General features: G+C 51.8%; 1 protein-coding gene across 2 annotated transcripts in view; it reads left to right on the forward strand.

The window, feature by feature from the left end:
* The first annotated feature begins 14,939 nt into the window (after window positions 1-14,939).
* RASSF2 (Ras association (RalGDS/AF-6) domain family member 2) overlaps window positions 14,940-17,013 on the forward strand; it is a 29,795-nt gene continuing 27,721 nt past the window's right edge. For both annotated transcript variants that reach the window (XM_012639303.1, XM_012639304.1), the window contains exon 1: window positions 14,940-14,955. The gene's annotated coding sequence lies outside the window, so the exon portion shown is untranslated. The remainder of the gene's footprint in view (window positions 14,956-17,013) is intronic.

Consider the following 17,013-nt stretch of genomic DNA (forward strand, 5'->3'; position numbering starts at 1 on the left):
ATGGCACGTTCGGGGAACTCACCATCCAGAATCTCTCAAGGATACTTGGGGGCCAGGGGAAGTAGAGAGGGGCCCTCGAGCCTGGCCATGAACCTGGGCTCCAACAGGTGGGAGATGAACAGGCCATATGAGCTCTCAGATAGGGACTTCGAACACTTTCCATCTCTGCCCACCCCTCACCCTTCTGAGAACACTGACCCATCTCATGTCCTGGCCCCTACTCCACTGCTGGCCACACCTCACAGCACCCAGAGACTGAGTGAGTCTTGGGTAGGTGCAGCGTCTCTAAGAGTATAGATCAAGACTGGCATCTGGGCAGAAGTTGGAGCAGATAAGAGAAAGGCAATACGAGAAACAGGAAGGGAGCAAGAGAGGGAGAGAGAAAGAGAGAGAAGATGCTAAAGGTCATGGCCAAAGCTCTGTCTATAGACCTGGCTCACTGCTTTCCTGTTGGTTCTGCAAGAAATTCTTTAAAAATTAATCTGTCTTTACTTAAGCTGGCTCAGATGGCTTCTGTTTCTTGCAACCAAATCGTGTGGTGAATTGATTTCTCTAAGTCCCAATTTCTGAGCCCAGTAAATATATTGTTGGACAAGATGCTGCCTACTACTCCTTTCGGCTTGTATACCATGCCTAGCGTGGCACCTTGCACACTATAGGTGTCTGGTAAATGTCTACTAATATTATGTTGAACGTGTATTCAATTTGTATTATGGCAGAGTAACGTTTTCACACCAAGTAATTGGTATTTCCTTCCAAACAGGGAAGGGGAACTTTGGTGGAATGTAACCCTGAGGTTAATAGAACTTGAATAGATTCCCAGGAAAATTATATGAAATATCCCATCGATTTGAAACAGGTCAGTTACCAAACTGTTTATAAGCACTTTGTGTAGCAGGAAGGCTGCTGAGAGAGAGTTCAGCCTTGAGGCTTTCTACCAAATACGTTTTGTGACAAGAGACATGTTTGGTGGAAATGAACAAGTCTAGGTCATGTGCTCTGGATCCTTTGCTTACCTTTCTTTCTCTTACCTGCCGCATGTCTGCATTTTAACTGGAGGAAGGAAAATCTAGTAAGATCAGTCTCCTGTCCGCGGCCCAAGGCTCATGCACCTGCATCTACTTGGATACCAACTGCGTGACGGCTGTGATCCACCCTCCCACCTGCAAGGATGAATCCAGACACTGTCTCATATAAATATTTTAGAAGCTATGGAAACTTCTTAGTGGTGGATTACATGGACTCGTTTAATTAAGATAGTCCTTCCCCATGAAAGATAAACTTGTAGAGTTCAGTGACAAAATCTTTGTTACTCAAATTTCCCCAGGTTTCTCCAGTTTGTGAGAACAAATGGGGTCACATTAACAGCCATAAACCTACATTTCACCGGCTCACCCAGACTTGAGCCATTTGCAAACACCTCTGCGCTGCTTTGGTGGGGGAGAAGGGATATGGGGCCGGCAGTGGGGGCAGAGTTCCCAGAAGTAATTCACATGAGCTCATAAACAAATCTAGGGCACCTCTGAGCTATGTCCACTGAGTACCCTGGTTATGACCGCGATATCCTGTTAAGTTCTTTAACAGTCAGCTATTGCTATAAAACAAACCACCCCAAACCTTATTGGTTGAAAATGATAACCATCTATTTAGCTTGTGCTTCTATTGGTCAGCTGTTTGGTCTGGGTTCAGCTGGGCTCCCACATGCATTGGTGGTCGGCTCTGGGTTGGGTGTGGGACTTTACTGATCTTAGCTGGGCTCTCTCACATGCCTGGGCTGATCTGGCTCTGGGCCAGGTGGTCTCTCATCTTCCAGCAGGCTAGCTCAGGCTCATTCACACGGTGGAGGCAATGTTCCAAAGACAAGAGTGGGAGAATGCAAGGCTTCCTGAGGCCCTGGCTCTGAAAAGGCACAACATGACTTCTGCCACATTCTACTGGCCAAAGCAAAGCGTTGTCACAATGTCAACCCAGGTTCAAGGTGGAGAAATAGACTCTGCCTCTTTATTGGAGGAACCACAGAGTCACATTGCAAAGGGCGTGTGTGCTGGGAGGGGTGTAATTGTGACCATTCTGACAATCAATCTACCTCTTTTGAGGTAGTGTTGTCAGCACACCAAGCCCTTGAAATAGAGAAGCTGAGCAATGGAGTGTTGGTTCCTTAAATATTACTCAGCAGGAGGTTCCCCAAAGCATGGTTGCTCAGGCCCCAGAGTACCCCAAGGCTTATGAAATAGCCCTTTGAGTTGTAGCGTAGAGCCGCTTCTGTCTTCCCAGGAACCCCCTCCCATGTGTTCCGTGGACCAGGTTCAGGGTAGAGCTGAGTGACAATCTCATCATCCTTTTGTCAATTAAAGCTTTGTACCAGACCAAACTTCTTTTCTTAGAATGAAAATTATCTCCCAAAAGGGCCTTTTTCACCTCCCAAGTAAACAGAGTTCCACCAGGCCCACTACACTAGTGTGCCAGACATGTCCAGTGGGGGCTACATCCCAGGCCTAGACTCACTTAGGCTTCCTTGTTTCTCTGTATCTCATTGGATCTTCCTCTATAAATTTTCACTTAGTGGGTAGCAGAGAAAACAAACAAACAAACAAACAAACAACCCCTAATGATAGTCTGGTAAATGTAGTTTAATGTGATAATTTAAACAGTCCTTCTCTGCTGGGCATGGTGGCTCACACCTCTAATCCCAGCACTTTGGGAAGCCAAGACAGGAGGATCGCTTGAGGCCAGGAGTTCGAGATGAGCCTGGGCAACATAGCAAGACCCTCATCTCTACAAAAAATTAAAAGATTAGCCAGTATGGTGGTGTGTGTCTGTAGTCCCAGCTACTGGGGAGGCTGAGGTGGGAGGATCACCTGAGCATAGGAGTTTGAGATTGCAGTGAGCTATGATGAGGCCACACGCACTCCAGTCTGGACAAGAGAGTGAAACCCTGTCTCTATAAATAAACAAACAAATAAATCAACACACAGTCCCTCTGGTCTCCTTATGTAAAAACTCAGAGTTCTCCCTTCCTTCCCAGCACCTTTGCAAGATGCGTATTTGGGAGAGGTTATACCTACTTGACTTGTGGTGACACGTAAGGCTGGTGCTCAGAGTCACAGGGAGACCACTGCAGGGGCCTGTTCTGGACCTTCCCTTAAAAGCAGAATGCTGAGGGGCAATGGTCCCGTCCCTGAGTGTTTGGCTGGAGTCCACTGCTATGCCTGCAGCTTGTGTAACTCAGGGTCTGGCTGTTCCAGGATCCTTCTGTATCCCCGACCTTAACTTGGCCTTCACCGGTGCCCTCTCTGGATCTCCAACATATCCTCCTGCCGGCACCTGACCTAGCCTCCACCATGGGGCTCAGAGCAGATGATTTGCGGGTTCTGTGTCACACCCTCTCAGGCCACTTAGCCCAGCAAGGCTGTGGTGGACGCTCCATGAGCCCTGACTCATCCCACCCCAAGGCAGGGGTGGTGGCAGTGGCTCCTGCTTCTCTGCCTCAGATGTTTCCTTCAGGCCAGGCAGGTTCACACGCACCAGGAAGCGAGAGGAGGCAAGCCCTCCCAGGAGTCACCCCAGCTAGCGGGGGATCAGAGTCAGTGGGTCAACGCCCCAGCACCCACTTTGGATGGGACCATTCTGAGGCATGTTTTACTCGGCTCCTCGGACGGTTCCCAGAGGACTCGAGCCCCCATTGCCCACGGTAGTTGCCTACCCCATAATCCATCTTTATTAGCTTCTCCTCCTTCCCTGTCTCCCTCTCCCCTTCCAGCCTCCCTCCTTCCTGCTTCCTGGGTCCTCAGTAAACAACCTGCAGCCAAGTCCTTGCCTTAGGTTCTGCCCCTGAGGGAACTCGAACCAGGACAGGCCCCGAGGAAGGCCTGTGGCTCACACAACTCGGCTTCCCTCTGAAGCCCCTGGTCCTCGGGATCAGGGAGGGGCTCTGGCCTCTTGCCTATGCCACAGGGGCATTGTGGTGGCCCCAGGCCCTCCCTCCATGTGGCCATAGTGACCCACAAAGTTGACTTGAATGAGGCTGTCCCTTAGCCTCGGTTAGTGCCCAAAATAGGGGAGAAGGAAGCAGGCAGCCAGTGTGGTAATGTCACACCAACATACCTCCACTCTATGGCCAAAGGTCACAAGTAGGGAAGAAGCAGCATCCCAGATTCCCTGTCTCCCCCATCACTCCTCCCTTCTCCCAGAATCCTCTGGGAACTGCAGAGTGGGCTTTGGGCCTCCCAGTTCTTCTCTGTGTAGCCTCCTCCTCCCCAGGAACAGGGTAGAACTCCGATCTAGTGGCCAGGCCTGCCTCTCGAGATATCATAGGGAGGAGATAAAGAAATACGGAAAATTGCTTTCTCTTGGCCGTGCTTGATACTCCCACCACTGTTTTGTTAAAGAAAAAAAGGAAGTCAGCTCTGGGACTCCAAGCTCACCAGTGGCCTCCTCGCGCTCTAATCTTGCACCATCCCAATCTGGTAGCCACTAATCACCTATGGCTGCCAAGTACTTGCAATGGGGCTAGTGGTCCTGAGGAACTGAATTTTAAGTTTATTTATTCATAATTAACTAAAATTATAATTTACACATTGATCCTTGATTCAGTTATCAGGAAGTTTTTAAGGATGTTTGGAATAACTTGGGCATGTAAATCTACTTTTTCAACTAGAAGTTTTATAAAACCTAAATACAGGTCAAGTATTTTGGATGAAAAGTTAATGTACAAATTGAGATGGGCTGAAGCATGAAACACACAGGATTTCAGCCTTAGTGTGAAAGTAGAATGTAAAATATTTCATGAATAATTTCTTTATATTGACTGCATGTTGAAATGACAGTATTTTAGATATGAGTTAATCAAACATCTTACTAAAATTAATCTCACCTGTTTCTTTTTACCATTTTTAATGTAACTACTAGAAAGTTTAAAATTGCACTGTGGCTTGAGTTGTATTTCTATTGGAGAATTCTAGACAATTCTAGACAACGCTCATCTGTTGCTTCCTGGATCATGAGCTCCTGGTCCAGCAGCTGAAGCCTAAAAGAAAACAGTTTAAGGGTGGACTTTAATACATTAGTTTAATATATGTAAAATATTATCTCTGTTACAGAGCTGTCGCCTCTATTCTGCCTTGAAGGATGAAGGATGAGGGGCTATTTCTCTCCTGTGGCTTCGGCATGGGGAAATTGATGAATGGAAAAATGTCTTCTGGTGTCTTGAATTAATCAATCAAACAATCAATCAATTCACTAGATGGAGAATATAAGTCGTCGGAAATGGATTTGGTTTTAAACAGAGCCTAGGGTCAGGGTTTCTGGAAGTCCAGATTGGACAACCCAAGCCCACCCCTGGCCCTAGATGATTGGTCACAGGATCATCACCTGACCCAAGATGAGCCAATGAACTCCTTTCCTAGGAGACTAAAGTAGAAACTAAAGGATTCTACCAGCATCTGGCTGGCTGCTTTCCTGAACAGCAGAGCTCCAAGCCCCAGTGATGGAAGCCATGGCCACCCTCTGTCAGGTGTCCAGGGTGCAGGAAAGGCCAGTCTATGACGAAAGAGAAGAAAGGACCTCTCAGAAAAGACTTCTTGGATTACTGGAAGCCCTTCAGGTTCTGGATTTGCCTCTTACTGATCTCTCCCTGCAATTCTGACACTGAGATTCTCTAGAAACCCCTTTGCCCTCAAAATATATCCCCCCTGAGGGTGTTCCTGTTACCTGCAAAGGAAAGAAGCTTAACTTACAGAGCGGTGGCTCCAGTGGGGGGAAACTTAATGGGAGAGCTTTAATTTATTGAATTTATAGTGTTTATAGCTCAAGGGGAAAGAACCAGAAGATATATATATATATATATATATATATTTTTTTTTTTTTTTTCTTTCCCCCTCATAAAAGCAGATCAGTGACCTCCTTGTTCCAGGGTAGCTGACACAGTTCTCAGCACCACCCTACAGCTGCATTTTGGGTTCAACAGACTTTTGTGGCTGGCCTGGGAAGCAGATCACCATTTATAACATTGTTTCTAAGGGAGACACATTCCAAGATCTAAACAATGAATTTAGTGAAGAATGTTTGGCTTCCAGGCTGGAGGAGCTGGTCCGGCTGTACCTTGGGGGTTGGCCACCCATTAACCATTAGGCTCCCTTCCCCTTTGGCGTGGGGACGACTCTGCAGGGCTGGGGTAGGCAAGGGAGGGAGGAGGAGAACTCCGATAAGAGGAAGGAGCAGATAGGGAACCCGCAGCCCGGCAGCTCAACGGCCTCCTGTGCACGGGAGCCCCCGGAGGTCCAGGGACCGAGAAGGGGGGGAGGTGAGAGATGGACAAAGAAACTTGGCCTCCTTCACATTGCTGTCACGTCTGCCAGCCCGCCAAGTCCAAGGGGGCTGCTTATCCGCCCCCTGTCCAGCTCAAACCCTTTTGGGAATGAACTGGGGCGTTGGAAACAAATCCCACAATAGCTGCCTGGGGAATCCGGGACGCTCGAGGTGGGCCCGGTGGGGCAGCGCGACTGTTCCCTGGGAGTGGCTGTCACAGCGCCCGGCTAGCGGAGGAGCCTGGGTCAAGTCTCCATCCCGCTCGGAGAGAACTGCAGCGGTGGGGCCAGGGGAGTCAGCTCATCCTCCCCACCCCCGCACTCTACCCGTCCCCCACCCCCACCCCCCGCGCGGAAGAAACGCTGGCAGCGGGAGCCCTGACTCGCGGGCGGGGAAGGGGACGCGCAGCCACAGCATTGTCTGGGAGGGAGGGGAGAAGCTCCGCCCCCGAGAGGGGAGGGGAGAAAGGGAGGGGAGAAGGGCAGGGAGGGCGGGAGAGGAGGGGAGGAAGAAAGGCGAAGGCTGAGGGGTGGAGAGAGAGATGGAGAGCGAGAGAAAAGGGGGGAGAGAGGACGATCGCACCCGGTAGGGGCGGATGAAGGCCTAGAGGAGGGAGGGAGGCCGAGGAGGGGCGAAGCGGAGCGAGGAGGACCGGGCGCCCTATCCCCCATCGCGCGGCAGCCGCTTGCCCAGCCTGGCTGCCTGTGAACCGGGCCCGCCGATCGCTGGCCGTGGCGCAGCTGGAGCAGCCCCCCGGCCGCGGCGCCCCCACTTTCCAAGTCCACGGTTCCCGCGGCGCGCGCGCGATGCAGCTGGCCCGGGATGCAGGCAAGGCGCGGGCGTGGGGCGTGTGGCGCTGGGGGCGAGGCAGCCGCGCGGGATGCCGGGCGCAAGGTGCAGGGCACGAGGCTGTCCTCTCTCTCTCTCCCCCGGCCCTCCACCTCGCCGAAAGTTTTCCCACGATGGCCCCTGCCCGTCCTGGTCAGCCCCTCTGTCCTTGCCCGCCTCTGGTCTCCCCTATACTCCCCTTGGGCGTGCAGAGCCCCTCAGGGGTCGCGTAGGCGCGGAGCCCCAGCCCGCCCGCCTTCTGGCCGAAGAAAGTTGTGGCTCGGAGCTCGTACTCCTTCTCCGACCCCTGGGGGGTCCTTCCTTCTCTCCGCGCCGAGGGTGGCGGCGGGAAGGCGCCCCCACCCCATCCCGGGGGCTCCAGAGCTCTCTGGCGAGGTGGGGAGGGGTGGCAGGTGCATGGCTGGGTAGGCCGGGACAGCCACGGAGGGTGTCCGACCCCAATCCGCCGCCTTCGCGCGGTGGACGGTTTCCCAGAGGCGGGTCCTAGTCCCCGGCGCGGGAAGGCAGCGCGCTCAGGGTTCCCTCTGCTTTCAGAAGGGCGCAGAATACGCGGGGGCCCTTGGTCCTTGAGGCACTTCCCCTTCGCGGTCTCCTGTCCCCACCTCCGGAACTGGTGCCCGAGCAGAGGTCGCCAGGGACCTCTGCTTTGCATCCTCTCTTTGCAGGTGCCCTGGGTAGCTAGCTACTCGCCGCTTCTCATTTCGAGCCCTTGCTGTGCACTCAGCTCTAAGCTGGAGAGTTCTGGGGACAACAGAGTGGCGGTGGCCTGACAGGGAGAACGAGGGTTCTATTTCACCTCTGGGGCGCTGTGTGAGTCCCGGACTGTCCACTGCACCTCTGCGCCTCAGTGACAGCAGGGTCTGAGCGCGAGGCTGCTGAACGCTGCACGCACTTTCCTTCCAGGTGTCCGGAACCCCCGTGCCTAGAGCGTGTCCTCCCGGAGAGCAGAGGCTGTGTCTACGGCCGGCTGGGGTTATAGTAAGTACCTGACATGTAATGAATGAATATATGAAAGAACGAGCTGACAAATAACAATTTGTCCTGGAGGGGGACTAGGTTCCTTGGTTCCTCCCGTTGATCCTGGCACAATGGGAGGAAAGAATTAGAAACCGTGATTCTTTTAAAAAGCATCCGGGAGACAGAGCCAGGACCTTCTTTAGGAGCATCTGGGTGAGGAATCTGAGGTTGGACTTATCTTATTAATCAAAACACATTTACTTACTAGGAACTTTTTCTGCAGATAGTCTGAAAAATTAAGGAAACCTCTCATGGCTAAGATAAATTGGCTTGAGAAGAGTTAATTAAAAAAACCTCAACAACTTGTATCCAAATGCAGTGTCCCAGGGACTAAGTGTGACATCTACCTGGGGGGTGCCCATTTGGGACCAGAGAGCCTGTAGTGGGGCAGCAGCTGTATGTTCGTCTCTGGACAGGCCAGCCTGATGCCTGGGAGCTGTGGCAGTCCAGCGGGCCTCAGTGGGACAGAAGAGAGCCTCAAATGATGGCTGAGCTTGGAGAGGGTGGGTAGTTTTGGAGACAGGGGTAGCTCTCACCCTGGGAGAAGATGGAGGCAGAATGAGCAGGCTGCCTGGGCACCCCGGGGTGTGGGTTGCTCCAGTCTGGGATTCCCAGTGCTGGGGAGGCTGGGATGTAAGTCCTGCCCCTCCTTCAACAGATGGGAGAACAGAGGTGGAATATTGGGGAGGCACAGGAAAATCCTGGGGTTCAGCCTAGACATATCCCAAGTGCTCCACTACCCTGATTCCGATGGAGAGCTGTTGAAATTCGGTTAGGATAATGATGACCCCCCTTTTTTTTTTTTGAGACAGAGTCTGGCTCTGTTGCCCTGGCTAGAGTGCCGTGGAGTCAGCCTAGCTCACAGCAACCTCAAACTCCTGGGCTCAAGCAATCCTCCTGCCTCAGCCTCCCGAGTAGCTGGGACTACAGGCACGCACCACGATGCCCGGCTAATTTTTTCTATATGTATATTTTTAGTTGTCCAGATCATTTCTTTCTATTTTTAGTAGAGACGGGGTCTCGCTCTTGCTCAGGCTGGTCTCGAACTCCTGACCTTGAGCGATCCACCCGCCTCGGCCTCCCAGAGTGCTAGGATTACAGGCGTGAGCCACCGCCCGGCCGATGAGGACCCCTTTGAGGAGCCTGGCTGAGAGGAGGCCAGGGATCTGAGGCCCCAGCCACACCTTCCTCCAGAGAAGGGGGCGGGGTGCCCTCTGCATCCGGCCCAGTGCGCCTGTGCCTGCCGTATCTCCAGCCAGCATCATCCCCACCTTCCTGAGGGTGGTCTCACGCTGTCCCTGGGACTCCACAGTCCACCTCTCTGCTTCTCTGCTTGGCTTCTGTTTGGAGGTTCAGGCCTTCTCCCCAGTTTGTGCTATGTTAGGCGTCACTCGGGGCGGTAGACAACCCTACGCCTTCTTTTCAGTCCCTCGCTCTTGGGTGTTCTGGGACGGCTCAGTCACCCGCTGGCTTTGCTTTTACTTCTTGGTCTACTTCCTGGTGCTTTGGAGCCAAGCTTCGTATCTGCGCTCTGTGCGTGAGCTGCTTAGGAATGGCTGAGAGTCGCTGGAGAGGTGCCCGGGGCTGTGCATCTGCTGCCTCAGAGGGCTGGGCTGCGCCGCTTGCTTGCCAGAAAGGCGACCCGTCATCAAAGCACAAAAGAACCTTGGCCTGATTATTGCTTTCAGTCCTCTTTGGGATACTTTGGCAGGAAGTATCCTCACCAAATGGGAGGTGGGGCCACAGAGGCAGAGCCAGGTCACTAGAGAGGCCCAAGGAGAGGCTGGGAGGCAGACTGGGTGATCCCAGGAGCAGTCTCAGGACTTGTTTCAGTTTCCTCCGCTCCCCCAGAGTGAGCAACCAGGCAGGTCTCAACAATGTACTTGGAACGGAACAAGATGTCCAGTCTCTGTCTTCAACATGTAGCTGCCGAGAGCTGCCACAGCTGGGTTTATAAAACCAGGGTAGCAGTCCCCTCCTGCCACCTTCCTGCCCCTCCTGCCACTCTTCACAATATAGTTCAGTCGTTTGCCCCAGTGACATACTGTCCTATTTCAACACCTCCCTGACTCCCAGAAGAATTTTTAAAGTCCTGAAGGTGGGATGAGCTCCTACAGACCTGGGATGAATGAAACTGCTGGTTTCATTTATGTGGCCTGCTTATGGGCTCCCATGGGGGACATGGCCGTGTGAGGGTTGGGGTCAGTGTGTGGGACAGGAGGCGCTGGGGAAGGAGGGCGCAGTAAATGGCACATTCTCAGTCTCGGCTGGTTGGGCGACCAGCGGGTCATTTGTTTTATCATCTCTGGAATGGCAGACTCTAGATCCTGTAATCACAGGTCGATGCGGCTGTTTGGGGTGACAGCTTGGGTCTGGCGAACTCCTACCCAAGGCAGCTTTGGCTGCACCAGAGAAAGGAACCTCTCACATAAGGGAGCCTGAGAGGGTATCTGACTAACTCCTGTGGGATGGGCAAAGTGACTTACAAGGACTTTTCCTATTCCTTCTATTGATAAAAATTGGTGGAGAGATAACTTGTGCTTTCTTTAGACACGTCAACACAAAGTGATTTGGCACAGTAGGTTTCCTTCATCAGCGTGACACTTTACCCATACTTAGTGCTCAGTTAAGTGTTTGTGTGTGATTAACTGCTCATTTCTATAAGTGTAATGAAAAGAGCATTGGATTTGGACGTTTGAATTGCTTTCTGCCATATTCTAGCTGTAGGATATTGGGCAGTGTGATAGATGCTGTCAGCCTCCTGCCCATGTTCCCTTGGCTTCCACCGATGACTGAAGGGAGAAGGTGTATAAATACTCCAGCCCCCTCACCTCTCTGTTGGGATAACCTTGAGGGATGTTCTCTGCTGTTCCTAAGAGTTCCCCAGCAGGCCTGAATCCCAATCACTCATGGTGGTAAGTGGCTCCCTTCGTTGGCTGCCTTCCCGTCCCCATCTCACTGCCCCACTCCCCTTGCACTTGCACTTGAGTCCCTGTCTCAGGGTCTACTTGTGGAGGAAACCAACCTAAGACAGGCTTTTGTATATGGTGAAAAAGTCATTTAAAGTCTTAAGTTCCCCAGCTGTAAGATGGAAATTATAATAAGCATCTCACAGTAACACTGTGAAGATCAAATGAGCTATCATATGTGTTCAGGCAGTGGCCTGGCATATAGCAAGCATGCAGGAAAGCATTTGTCTATATTTGTGCCCACCATGGGGCACTCATTGGTGAGTATTGGGGGGGGCTATAATGGAGTCGAGAGCGAAACACGGTGGAACATGCAGAATTCAGTACTTTGGAGAGAGGCTGTCCTTATGTTAGGTGAGGAAACTGAGGTCACCTACTCACAGATTGCCTTCCTAGGTTGTACCCAGTGATTTCTTGGTTGTGACCAGTGTTTAACCAACTGGCTCTTGGAAGGGTGGGGTGGAAGCAGCCCTGCTTGGCAGCGTTTGCCAATTTCTACGGTATAAATATTCCTACCATGGCTGATTTCAAGCTGCCACATGGTGTCACTGAGCACTGAGTTACTGAGTTGGGAAGAGGTGAGCACCTCCAGCCCTTGAGAGCCAGTAGGAGCCAGCTCCGGCACACATCTAGCCATGACTGAGCCAGCAGGTGACCCCAGTGATCTCAATTTCCAATTTTGTACATGGGAGAAGGGAAGGGAAAAAGTGGAACAAGGGGCAAAAAACTTGGCATATGTTCCAGCTCTGCCCTGAACAGGTTGAATCGCTGTGAGTGAGACACTTCTGGGCTACAGCTAAAGAAGACTGAAATGTTTACACTGTGAGTCTTTCTGAGCCTCAGTTTCTCTATCTCCAAGGCCAGGGATTAGAGGATTCCACAGCTCCCTTCTAGCCCTTGATCTCTTTAGGAAGAATCTGGTGCCTCATCCTGTTCATACAAGAACAAAACCTTTAACCACAGAAAACCTGCCATGTGCCTACACTTGTGTTGCCCAACATGGGGCACCCAGTACTGGGGCATCCTAGAGTCTTTCTTGCTGGACAAGGGAATTCAGTAGACATTAACCCAGTATAATCCAGGCTTTCTTATATACCAGTTTCACTTCATGGCATAGGCATGGTGTGTCTCCACAAGAGGCTCACGGTAGGAGGGGCTGGTTTCTCATTGACAGCACAGTCCCTTTCTGATCCACTACGCAATGTCATAAATGTCCAAGTGGAATCCAAAGAAAGTCTGTGTGGAGAAAGAGACTTTTATGTGACAGAATTCAACATCCTTGTGTCCTTTTACTGTTTTTTTTTTTCTTTAATGTTGGGGTCTTGCTGTGTTGCCCAAGCTGACCTCAAACTCCTGGGCTCAAGGAATCCTCCTGCCTCAGCCTCCTGAGTCTGAGGAGCTGGGACTATAGGAGGTGTAGTTTTAGTCTTAATGCTCTATTGAAAACCCTCCCGAGGGAGTCCTTGACTCAGCAATTCTACTCGTAGGAATTCTTATCCTAAGGATATAATTAGGCAAATGCAGAAAAATAAGTGTATAGGGATGTCCCTTGCTGCATTATTTATAATAATGACAATAGCAGCAAAAAAAAAAAATGGAGACTAAATGCCCAACAGTCATAAATTAGTTCATTATTGTATATCTGTACATTGGAATACCATGTGGATGCAAAAATGTAAGACGTAGATGTGCATCTGTTAACATGGAAAAATATGATATATTTCTAAGAAGCAGGTTAACAGTGTGATATGTTTGCAAAATATATCACCCATTTATATTTGCATGTGAAAGGATATATGGGAAAATGTTAATAGTGATTGTCTCGCGGTGGTGGAATTTTGGGAGATTTTGGTCTTCATCTTTTTTTATATGTAATTCCTTTTATTTTTTATTTTTAATTATGGTAAAATATATATATTAGAAAATTTACCCTTTTAGTCATTTTTAAGTACAATTTAGTGGCAGTAAGTACATTCACAGTGTTGTGCGACCATCACCGTTACCCATTTCCAGAACTTTTCCATCATTTCGAACAGAAACTCTGTGCCCATTAAATAATAACCCCTCATTCCCTCCCACCCCCAGCTCCTGGTAACCTCTGCTGTACTTACTGTCTGCATGAGTTTGACTACTCTAGGTACCCCGTATAAATGGAATTGTACAATATTTGTCATTTTGTGGATATTAATCTTTTTGCTTATCTGTATTTTTAAAATAAAACAAATAAGAAATGTTTATTTTACTTGTGTAGCACAAAGGAAAGGCAAGCCCTGGGAGAGAGTTGTGGTATTTGGCCTTGGTGGTTCCATTTCAGGCTGGACCACAGGGTCCAGGGCATCCTTCCTGCCCTGGGGCAGGTGTCGGGCTGTGACCTCCGTGTCAGCCTGGCGGGACAAAGGCAGGCAGCCAGGGGTTGAGGAGTACGGCCCCCTGGCCTGGGAGCCGACCACAGTGTGGCTTTTGCTGGTTGCCTGCTGCTGAGTCATCTCACCCCAGGGTTTGCTGTGCATGCTGGTGGGTTTGGAAGGGTGGGCTTGTGGTTCACGGGGCAGCTGTTCTGCAGTGAGTGAGATTCCAAACCAGGTGGAGGTGGGGTTGTCGACACCAGCTGCCTTGAAGCTTGAGAGAGTCTCAATTTTTCGATTTCAAGCATCCTTTGCGTGCTCTAAACCCTGCGGCTGGACTGGACCTGCTGAACACCCATCAGGTGGTTGTGTCTGTGTCTGTCGGACGCAGCTGTTGCTCTCCTGTGTGTCGCTGGGGCCATGGCGCACGAGGTCGGGGCAGTGAGGCAGTGTGTGCAGTTCAGTTCTCATGGGGAGGCTGCGGGACCCAGAACTGGGAAACTAGGTCACGTGAGTCTATTCAGGGATCACGCGAGTGGGTCAGGTGGCTTTTCTCTGGGACGCCTTGTTCTGCCTCAAATACTTCAAGTTCCTTGTTAAGTGAGTTCCCCGAAGCACTTGTCCTGTAGGTCCAGAAGGGCTCTCAGGTGTACCTGGCTCTGCCTGTTTTCCGTCTGCCCAGTGGGCAGCTGCTATTTTAAGCTCTGGCAGTTAAGGAAGTGCAAAGATTTCACAGAGACGCCTTTGAAGGCCATTGTGAGGAGCAGTTCTGTTTTTCATGGTGCTGACTTTCCTTCAGGGTTAGTCAGCTGGTCACAGGGCAGGGCCGAGTGGGGAGGCTGTGAATGTGGTATTGTGGCAAACTTCCCCTCAGCCTCCTGGAAATGTTCTGGAAACCCCCAGATGTGCCATCTCTCCTGGCCCTGCACAGGGCCCGCCATCTGCTGGGGGAGGGTGGATTTCCCCGCGTGTGATGTTGGGTGTAGACAAGGAGGGTGGATGCAAGACGCCCCCACGATGGCTGCCCCTTTCTTCGCTCTCCCCCTCACTGCCTCTCGCCTCCAAGGAACCTGCCCATCTCAGGGTGGAGGAGACCCGCCAGCCTGGCCTTTAGGCTTCCAATCCTGTCCCCAGGTAGCAAGCAGAGGAGACCCCAAGGCCTCTGCACGCAGAGCTCAGAGTCTCAGCCTATAGCACCAAAAAGGAAGAACTGGTGGGGTTCCCTTTAGGAAGGGGATGTGAGCTCAGAGATGAGTCTCAGAGAGACCTGTGACTTGGAAACCACCTGGTAAACAGGAAGTGTGGCTATCAAAGAAACCTGCGCTTGTAGGAAGTGGGGAACCGGAGGCAGCCCCTCCTCACCTGCCGGGATCCGTCAGCCTGTCTCTGCAGAGCTGAGAGACCAACCCGCACACGGGTGAGTGGGAGCACCAAGTGACACAGGCCTCAGGCACTCCCTGCAGCCCCAGGTAGGACATTAAAACCACCCTATAAAATAGTCCTCCATTTTGAGAAATGCAGATTAGGGTGTGTTTAGTCCTCTTTGCTTTATTAGAGCCAGAGTTTTCTCCACCAACTTCCCACTCTCCCCTCGGGCCAAACCTGTCACATGGAATTTCTCACTTGTCTGCATCTGAGCCCACGATGGGGTCTGTCATGGCTGGGTCCCTCTGGCTGAAGGTCATAGAGGTGCTGCTTCAGGGAGGCACATGTGACCAGGCTCTTTCTTGCCCGTCAGTAGATATTGGGGGTTTAGCGTTCTAAGTCTCTGGTTTCTCCGAGCCAGAGTCTAAATTCTGCACATGCTGACCACACACACACACCCATACACATGGACACATGCCACACCTCCACACACACATGTGAACACACACATATCCACATACATGGACACATCCCCCCATACACATGGAAACAGGTCACACCCCCACGCATGGACACACATACATACACACATATGAACACACATCCGAACACATGAACACACACACACCCATACACATGGACACAGCCCCACACACCCGTACCACAGACACATCCATATGCATGGACACACACACATCCACTCCTATACACACACACACACACGGACACACACACCCCCATACACATACACCACACGCACACTCACGCACACACCCATACCCATACATTCACACCCACTCACACATACAGCTTTTTCTGTCTGGAGTTTTTACTTTCTCTGTATCTCTTTTTCTGTCCTCCTCCAACACCCTGCTTCTCTGATAAGAGCTGAGGGCCTTTGGGTTTCCTTCTAAACATCCATCCGGAAGGTCAAAGCTTGCAGACGCTGGAGAGACTTCCCTATAAACATGTGGCTGCTCCTCCGGCCTGCGAGGCTATTGTTTGGGCGGCCCCAGTGGTGGCCTTCCTGGTCACTCACCTGGCCACCCGCCCGCTGGCATGGTGCGGAGGAGTCCCACAACCGCTTCCTCGGATCTTCCGCTGTCGTGCTGGGGAATTCAGACCTGTGTGCCAGGCCTGAGCAGGGAGGGCCGGGGCGCAAGAAGAGTGAGGGCTTTGCAGGCCGACCTGCTTGGGGGAACCCCAGCTCTGCCCTGCTGCACCTCGGTCCCTCCTGTACAGGGTGGGCAGCAGGGGTGGCCTCTGGAAGGGCCTGTGCCTGTTGCTCGTCAGGCATCGAGACTTTTTCTGGGAGCAGGTTGGGGACAGTGTGTGGGGCCCGCGAGTGTGAGGAGTAGGTCATTGCTGGACAGAGGGTGACGTGGGGTGAGAGTCAGTGGCTCTGTGCACGCAGTGCCCAGGTCTTACTCTGGGTCTCCCTCCCTGGCCTCTGCAGGGTCTGCTCTTCCCACAGCTTGTCCTCTGGGCTGGTCACTCACTTACCTCCCTTCCCCAGGACAGGCAGGCTGCTGTGGGCTGGAACTGAAGCCAGCCTGCACCTGCCTGCCCTGTAGCCAGTCGTTCACATCCCGCTCTCAGCCCGGGCACCACAGAAGGGGCACTGGGCTTCATGTTGGCTGCGTGACCAGGGACAAGTCACCCAAGTCCTGGGACCTTCTGTTTCCTCATCTGTAAAATGGTGAAAATAAAACCTCCCCCCGGGAGTTCTTGGAGGGACAGAGATAAAGCATCTAGAGCCAGCAGCTTCAGCATCTGGGAGCTTGTTAGAAACACACCTTCTCGGACCCTGCCCAGAATTACTGAATCAGATACTGGGGCGAGGGGCCGGCACCCTGTATTTTAAGGAGCCCTCCGGGGGTTCTGATGCACACTCAGGTGGGAGAAGCTCACCTCTGGAATAGAGCCGGGTCAGTTGATTTTGGGCTGAAAGCTCTTTCTTCCTCTCCACCCCGAGAACAGCTGTATAAGGGTTCTATTTTGCAGCTGAGCAGTCCCGGATTTGAGCCCCAGCTCCGCCCCTTGCTAGCTGTGCATCTTTGGGAAAGTCGCTCAGCTTCTTCGTGCCTCAATTGCTTCATCTGCAAGATGGGGATAATAAAGTGTCTTTCTTAATGGGGTTGTTGTGGAGATTAGAGTCGAAG

The sequence above is a fragment of the Propithecus coquereli genome, unplaced genomic scaffold, assembly GCF_000956105.1.
Source record: "Propithecus coquereli isolate 6110/MARCELLA unplaced genomic scaffold, Pcoq_1.0 Scaffold139, whole genome shotgun sequence".
Lineage (NCBI taxonomy): Eukaryota > Metazoa > Chordata > Mammalia > Primates > Indriidae > Propithecus > Propithecus coquereli.